The sequence below is a fragment of the Podarcis cretensis genome (genome assembly GCF_951804945.1).
Source record: "Podarcis cretensis genome assembly, chromosome: 8".
In the NCBI taxonomy this organism is placed as follows: domain Eukaryota; kingdom Metazoa; phylum Chordata; class Lepidosauria; order Squamata; family Lacertidae; genus Podarcis; species Podarcis cretensis.
Window position 1 is genome coordinate 80,978,903 of NC_137177.1, and position 8,086 is coordinate 80,986,988.

General features: G+C 47.3%; 1 long non-coding RNA gene across 2 annotated transcripts; it reads left to right on the plus strand.

Annotated features, from left to right (window-relative positions):
- Positions 1–52: 52 nt before the first annotated feature.
- LOC307222255 lies at positions 53–6,229 on the plus strand. Of its 2 annotated transcripts, XR_013841683.1 has the most exons (4): positions 53–113; positions 2,980–5,382; positions 5,758–6,046; positions 6,142–6,229. It is a non-coding gene; the product is annotated as an uncharacterized lncRNA (long non-coding RNA). The 2 variants fall into 2 exon arrangements; XR_013841684.1 differs by lacking the exons at positions 53–113; positions 6,142–6,229 and adding an exon at positions 411–815 and having other exon boundaries at positions 5,758–6,026.
- The last annotated feature ends 1,857 nt before the right edge of the window (positions 6,230–8,086 follow it).

Below are 8,086 nucleotides of genomic sequence, written 5' to 3' on the forward strand. Positions count from 1 at the left end.
ACGGCCGCCGCCACCACCTCGTCAGCCAATCAGAAGGCGGCTCGCCGGCCATCGCCAAGTATGGAGTTGGAGGCGGCGCGCGGCGCGGGAAGGAGTGGGAGAGACCATTTTGGGTATGAATGGAAAGGGGGAGCAGGCGCAGGTTGTGGGAGGGACCATTTGGTTTAAAGAGGGGAGGGGGATCTCAGGACAAGGGGATGCGAAGGGTTTGGGAGGTAGAGTCCATTGGGAGGGCTAATGAGGGGGGAGAGTGAGCGCCAAGGCGTGGGAGAGACCATTATGCTGAAGAGGGGAAGGGGGAATCCAAAGGACTTGGGAGGGAGAGACCATTTGCTAGCTGGAGCGGGAGGAGGGTTTGGGAAGGGAGGGACCAACTGGTGGGTAACAGAGGGGAAAGCATGAGGTTGTGCGGGGGGGGGTTGACTCAAGATGGGAAGAGCCTGTTCCCCCTTAATCTGCAACATTTACCCAGAGTTTAAAGGCAAAGGGTGCCTCCCCCCACTCCCCACTGCTTGATCCCAACAAGAGGTTCAGAGAGGGTAGACTGCACCTGAGCATGGAGGTTCTTTTCCTAAATGTCATGGCTGTTATATTCCTTGGGGAATTCAATCCATAATAATAATATGAGCCTGCTGGGTCACCCCAAAGAGACATTCTATGCCCTTCTTCAGTTTTCCTACATCCTAAACCTGTGGGTTTAAGCAGGAGTGGCACTATTACAACGGTGACTGTGAATCTTGAGAAGGAGGAGACTTGATGGAGGGGCATCAGCTTTCCATGCAAAGCATCCAAGATTGGATCCCCAGCATCTTCAGGTAGGGCTGGCAACATCCCTGCCTCAAACCCCGGAGAGCTGCTGTCACTCAACAATGCTGAGCTAGATGAACCAAATTTTTGACTCAGTATGCGGCCGCTTCCTTTGTTTATATAGTCCCAATAAGGTTGTTTACCAGCAATGAGGGGTTGCACTCCTTCTGCAGTTTCGTAGTTTTGGGGTGCTCCTAGATCCATCACTTGTCAGAGGCCCAGATGACCTCAGCAGCTCAGAACACGTTTCCAACTTTGGTTGATGTGTCCACTATGCCTGTTCCTCAACAGAGAGAGGCTTGCCATAGCTGTCCATACATTAGTAACCTCACAATTAGACTACTGTAGTTGTAATATTCATGGCGCTTCACCGCCTGATTTCTACAAATCAAGGCACGAGAGTGGGGCAGCCAGCCTCTGCCTTGCTCCATTGGCAACTCTATATACCACCCTACCCTGTCTTCCTATTACAGTGGTACCTCGGGTTAAGTACTTAATTCGTTCCGGAGGTCCGTTCTTAACCTGAAACTGTTCTTAACCTGAAGCACCACTTTAGCTAATGGGGCCTCCTGCTGCTGCCAAGCTGCCAGAGCACGATTTCTGTTCTCATCCTGAAGCAAACTTCTTAACCCGAGATTCTATTTCTGGGTTAGCGGAGTCTGTAACCTGAAGCGTATGTAACCCGAGGTCCCACTGTATGTGCTTTCCCCATAACCAGGCAGTGAGACGAGCACTGTAGAAACTGTTGCACTTTCAGCAGAATTTAAAGACATTTCCTGGACAGATAACAGAATCAGAGCTGCTGCAGTACAGTATTTGACGTGGATGGGACGGGGTACTCCGATATATTGGAGCTGTAACAGGAACCGCATGTCCCCTGGGGAGAACTGTTTCAGTTTTTCCACAGACATCACATCAAACACACGGGTCCTGCAGGCTGGAGAACTGCTTTGATCTCACTGTGAATTGTGTTACGGCAGGCTGCTTTGTGGCTGGGAGCAGAAAGGCTGCCTGCTCTCACAGAATTGGTAAAATGCCCACTGCTATGGATGGAGGACAGCCTTTCTGTTCCTCTATTGTTACATGGATTCACCCTGCCCCCTCTCTCGCTGCGCCTGCCTTCTGTTTTGACCTAGAGGTTTCCCTAAAATTAATCCCGGTACTGGTGCATGCTGACAGTTCTCGGTTCAAGTCTTTCCCCCTTTCTTCCGGGTTACTGATGCGCACCAGCGCATAGGTGCATGGATTAAATCACAGCTTCAGAGGAAAATGTTGATCATAAGAAACAGCTTTGCACCGATTCAGGCCATGTAGCTCGCTGTTGTCCACACCAAGGATAGCCAAGGTGGTGCCCTCCACAACTCTTCCAGGTTGCTGATGTGCACCGACACATTAAGGGCATGGTTTAAATCGCAGCAGTATCAAAGAAGAATGTTGTTCATAAGAAACAGCCTTGCTGTTTCTTATGAACAACATTCAGGTAGAGCCATAGCTGCATGGGGGCTAGCTGGGTTTTTTGCTCCTGATGACGCCTCCAGCCTGTGTGAGTGCGAAAATGCATGGGTGTGTGTGTACTAAACTGGGTCTTTGACCCAGGTGAAATAAAGCCTAGTTTCACCCCTGGAGACCATTGCTCCATCTAGCTCATTACTACCCACACCAAGGATAGACATATTAGTGCCCCCCCCGAGATGTTTGTTGCACTACAATCTATGCTTGTTCCCATCATCCTTGACCGCTGAATTACCTTCTCTTTTTCCTTACCTTCCACACACACACATCTCAAGGTGACGTTCAAAATGCAATAAAGGCAGCTTTAAAACCTCTGGAATGAACACAGATAAACTTAAAAGCAATACAGTATAAAGAAGACACCCGTGGCAGAGACCCGTTTATCCAGCTGCGAAGGCCTGTTGGAACAGAAGTGCCTTCAGTTGTTTTTTAAAAAAATGCAGATAAAGTGATCGCCTGTGGTTTCTTGGCAGGGTTGCTGTTCCACAGCAGAGGAGCAGCTACACCAAAGGCCCTGCTGTGTGTTAAGGTGGAGTGGGCTCCTGAGAGCTTTTTAGTTTAGAGAAAAGACAAGCAGGAGCTGACATGATAGCATAAAATGATGCCTGGCACGGGGAATGCAGATACAGAGAAACTTGTCTCCCTCTCTCATAACGCTAGAACTCGTGGACACCCAGTGAAGCTGAATATCAGAAGATACAAGGAAGTCCTCCTTCACGCAGTGCTTGGTTAAACAATGGAACTCACTCCCACAAGAGGCAGCGATGGCCACTGGTTTGTATGGTTGTAAAAGTGGATTAGACATATTCACAGGGCTGTCAGTGGATAATACCTATATCCTCTGCCTCCACAGTTGCTGGAATACCAGTTGCTGTAAACCACAGAAGGGGAGAGCGCTCTTATGCTCTAACCCTACCTGCCCGTTTCCCAGAGGCATCTGGTTGGCCACTGTGAGAACAAAACATGGGGGTAGCAAATATTATTGACAAGCATTGAAAGTATTCAATTATCTGAGGTTCTCCCTGCCCCCCAACAGAAGCTTGCCCCCTGCAACTTTGATTTCCTAAAAACAACAACTCAACAACTTTGGCTGCCCCCCTCCCAACCCAAATCCTGGCTATGCCCATGGAACAAGATGTGGGAGAAGCACATCGACTGGATAGCTCAGTTGGTTAGAGCATGGTGCTGATAACACCAAGGTTGCAGTTTTGATCCCCGTAAGGAACAGCTGCAAAGGAGGCTGGACTACTAGATGATCCTCAGGGTCCCTCCAAACTCTTATGATTCTATGCCTAGATGAGCAATTGGCCTGATCCAGCAGGCTCCTCATATGTTTAGGAGAGCTTCTTATGTGCAAAAGAGCTTTCTGCGTTCCTGATCTTGATTACTTGGTACTCGGCATCATCCAGCTGTCTGTGCTCATTTACCACCCTGTGAGCCTTAAGCTTTCATTCCCTCCACGCAGAGGTCTCCCCCACCCCACGTCCTACAACGCATCGCCCTAGGCGTTCACTCCATCCTCTTTCCCACCAAACAAATGTGCTCATTTCCAAACGGGCCCTGCCATAAACATCCACGTGCATGCAGCTGGTCCTCATTTCAGACCATGTTCTCTCGGAGGCTGGAGAGCGCAAACATTTTTTGGCCGGTGAACTTAAATGCAAATATTTGGGGCAAAAACGAAAAGCAGCTGTTTGATCCTTTTTATACCTCTTCTTAAGAGCAAATACAAACCCCCGCCTTCTACCACCACCACCCCGGTGCTTGTCTCTGAGCCATAAAGGAGGGGAAAACGTCCTTGCCTTGAACTCTGGATGTGTACTAAATAATGATTAAGGAAATGATGCTACGTGGACTAATGAAGCATTCAGGAATCTCTACGGCCTTTTGAACACACATGGAGTACCACCTTCCATGGGATGGGGGGCAGACTGAATCGAGCCAAAAGAGAAAATCCTAAGAGATTTCCCACCCCGTACGCTTGGCTTATGATTTATTTTTTAAAGTATTCTGTTATAAAGGAGAATGGAGGTCCAAAATGAATCCCAGGCAGTGTCTACAAGTTCTGTCATTATGAAAGCGGGACAAAAACTTATATGCACCTTCTCCATGTCATGTCATGACTAATTCTGTTGCTTTTTCTCTAAACTAAAAAGTCCCAAATGCTGCAACCGTTCTTTGTAGGGGAGTTGCTTCTGATCATTTTTAGCTGCCTTTTCTGAATCTTTTCCAACTCTGCAGTATCCTTTTAGAGGTGACCAGAACTGTACGCTGTATTCCAAATACAGTCACATCAATGGTCTGGCTCCATATAAAGCACCTTATTAGATTCTGTATCTCCCAGTTACAAGCATACCAACAAACCTAGCCAAAGAAATTAGCTTGATAGCACTCAACCTGTTCACAAAGGCATCCCATATGCATTTAATAAGGGGTCTTTTGGATCGCATGGGCAGTGACAATCAATTCCCACACACGCACTTCCTCTCTCTATGTTACAGGAAAGGTGGGGCGGGGGAGGGGGGAGATGCTGTCTTTATGAGCATTGGAAAGCATTTCATCACAGTGAGCCAGGATTTCTTCTTTAAAAGGGTTTTTTTTAAAGTCTGTGGGGTTTGCGGCAGATCTCCCAAAGATTCACTGCATGTGGAAAGAAGCCATAACCACTGGCCTTAAACAAAGGAGAGTTCTCTTTAACTCAGTAACCCCCAAATGTTAAGCTATGGGACAGGTCAAATCCATGCATGACAAGGTTTCCCATCTGTCCTTTAAGATCAGTCTCTGAGGCCCCACTGGCATTAGATCATAGTGCGCTCTGGTAGCCTGTAGGTTAGATTACTGCACATGGGGCTACTCCCAAAGACTGTTTGGAAACTGCAGCTAGTGCAGAAGTCATCAGATGGATTATTAACTGGGACCAGAGTTCCTTGAAAGAGGGACTGGTGGTTAAACCACTCTGGGATTTGTCGCTTAGTGAGGGAAACAGGAACCCTACTAACAAATCTCAGCTCTACAGTCCCCAGGATAATTTGGGGGAAGCCATTCCTGTTAAAAGGGACGCAGGTGGCGCTGTGGGTTAAAGCCTCAGCGCCTAGGGCTTGCCGATCGAAAGGTCGGCGGTTCGAATCCCTGCGGCGGGGTGCGCCCCCGCTGCTCGGTCCCAGCGCCTGCCAACCTAGCAGTTCGAAAGCACCTCTGGGTGCAAGTAGATAAATAGGGACCGCTTACCAGCGGGAAGGTAAACGGCGTTTCCGTGTGCAGCTCTGGCTCGCCAGAGCAGCGATGTCACGCTGGCCACGTGACCCGGAAGTGTCTCCGGACAGCGCTGGCCCCTGGCCTCTTAAGTGAGATGGGCGCACAACCCCAGAGTCTGTCAAGACTGGCCCGTACGGGCAGGGGTACCTTTACCTTTACCTATTCCTGTTAAAGTGGTACAAGAGTGCTTTAAATGTACGGTGCGGACGTGACAGAGTGGTTAACTTGTTATTTACTAATCACTGTGAATGTGGCTTCTTTAAAAGCTTACTCACTATCATGCTATGAACCTGGTTCCCCTCTGACTCCCCTCTTGCCCTTAAAAATTCCTCTCCTTTTTCCTTATTTATTTATCAGGCTCAGCATTATGAAAAGTGCTTGTAAAAGTCATGAGATGGCGGCGGGGAGGATTTGGAAACAGCGTCATCTGATAATAAATATCCACAATTGCATCGGATGGGTTTAATTGCTGGTGTGTGTCCATGGCAACTGAACGGGGGGGGGGGGGGAGGACGACCATGACCTTTTGTATACATTTTTTGCTCTGCCATCAACTTTCTTTCCCAGGAGGTGGGAAATGGATTCAAGGCTGCTAATGGAAAACGTCTTCCAGACTGCTCTTTGATAGCCTGGCGACTCCTGGATTAAAAAGCAGCAGACGGAATTCACCAAAAAAAAGAAAAAAGTCAGACTTAGGAAACAATTAGATGGGATGTTTTCCATACCTCTCAAATAGAATTTTGCACCCTGGGGAATCTAATGCATGATGACTGCCAGAGACCACGGGTGGGGGAAGAGAAGTTCTTTGGGATAATACGATACATATTCAAGAATGAAATTATTCTCAGTGAGACTGAGAGATACATTTAAACTGGTATACTGTTGGTATATTACCACGGTTATGTCATCACACATAGGCTGTGCTGGAAAGGGTGCAACCAGATTGGCACGAGGTTCCACATGGTGATGGTCCTGCCCTGTGGTACAGGCGGTGTTGCCATGTCACATGGGGCAAGTCCCATGCCAGGCATGCATGCACCCTCATAACCCTATCCTCCCCTTGAGCCCAGCTTGGTTTTTCTTCCTTTGCGCTTCCTCACATCACTAAGCCCTGGAGACAGAGGTTAATTGGGAGTGGGGAGGGAGCAGAAGAGCAGAACCCCCCACCATTAGAGCCTATGCCATAATTTGTAGGTGGCTCCTATCCATTCTTAAGGAAATCAGCCCTGAGTGCTCACTGGAAGGACAGATCGTGAAGCTGAGGCTCCAATACTTTGGCCACCTCATGAGAAGAGAAGACTCCCTGGAAAAGACCCTGATGTTGGGAAAGATGGAGGGCACAAGGAGAAGGGGACGACAGAGGACAAGATGGCTGGACAGTGTTCTCAAAGCTACTAGCATGAGTTTGACCAAACTGCGGGAGGCAGTGGAAGACAGAAGTGCCTGGCGTGCTCTGGTCCATGGGGTCATGAAGAGTCGGACACGACTAAACGACTAAACAACAACAACCAGCCAGGCTAAAGCTTGCAAGTTGTGTCCACAGTTATCATAATTTAAAGGCTCTCTCACCTACCTGGATATTCAAGATCCTCCCTTGCCACCTGCGGGAGCTGGGGAGGAGACAGGCAAACCTGGAGACTGCAGGTCAGCCTTGAAGGTCTGGCAACCCTAGGTACAGACTTGGTGGGTCAGTGTTTCTGTCTGATTGGTTACTACCATCAGCAGCCAGGGAGAATAGCATAAGACCTTGAGAACATCTTGATATTTACAAAAAAAAATTAAAAAAAATTAAAAATTAAAATGGCATGTTATTACTCTCTAATAGCAGTAATAGTTCATTGTGTATTGTGAATGCACTGACCCAAATTGTATTTTGCATGCTCATTTTTAATTATCATACAGTTGCAGTTTCCTTTTAATTTTGTTATTTTAATGTTACTGGAATATATACTTTTGATTGAATAAAGAATGAATATATAGCATATCATATTATATATACAAAACCTAGAGGCGGGAAGGGTGATAATAATAATTTATTATTTATACCACACCCATTCACGCACACTCCCCACTGTTTCACAGATACAAGGATATTCTTTGTGTATTTGTAGCTTCCTTTTCATTAACACCAACAATTGCAGCTTAATTTGCACATCACTCTTCTCTGCCATCTGTATGTCAAACTGAAGCTAAGTGGAGTTTGCTTTTTTACAAGTAGGGATACATATTGTTTTTACTGTTTATTTAAAATATGAATATATATGCAACAGGAAAAAGTAGGAATATGTTATTGAATGTATATCTTTTTATTTAACCCCCCAGCCAGCTCAGGGCAACATACAATCTCCCCAGTCACCCATACATTTGTTTAATCTTCACAACAACCCTGTGAGGTAGTGTAGGCAAAGTGGCTGGGGTTACCTCACCTAGTGAGCTCCATGGCTGTGGGGATTTGAACCCTGAACCACCCTATGCCCTTGCCCACCAAAGTAACGTGGCGGGTTTGTTTTTG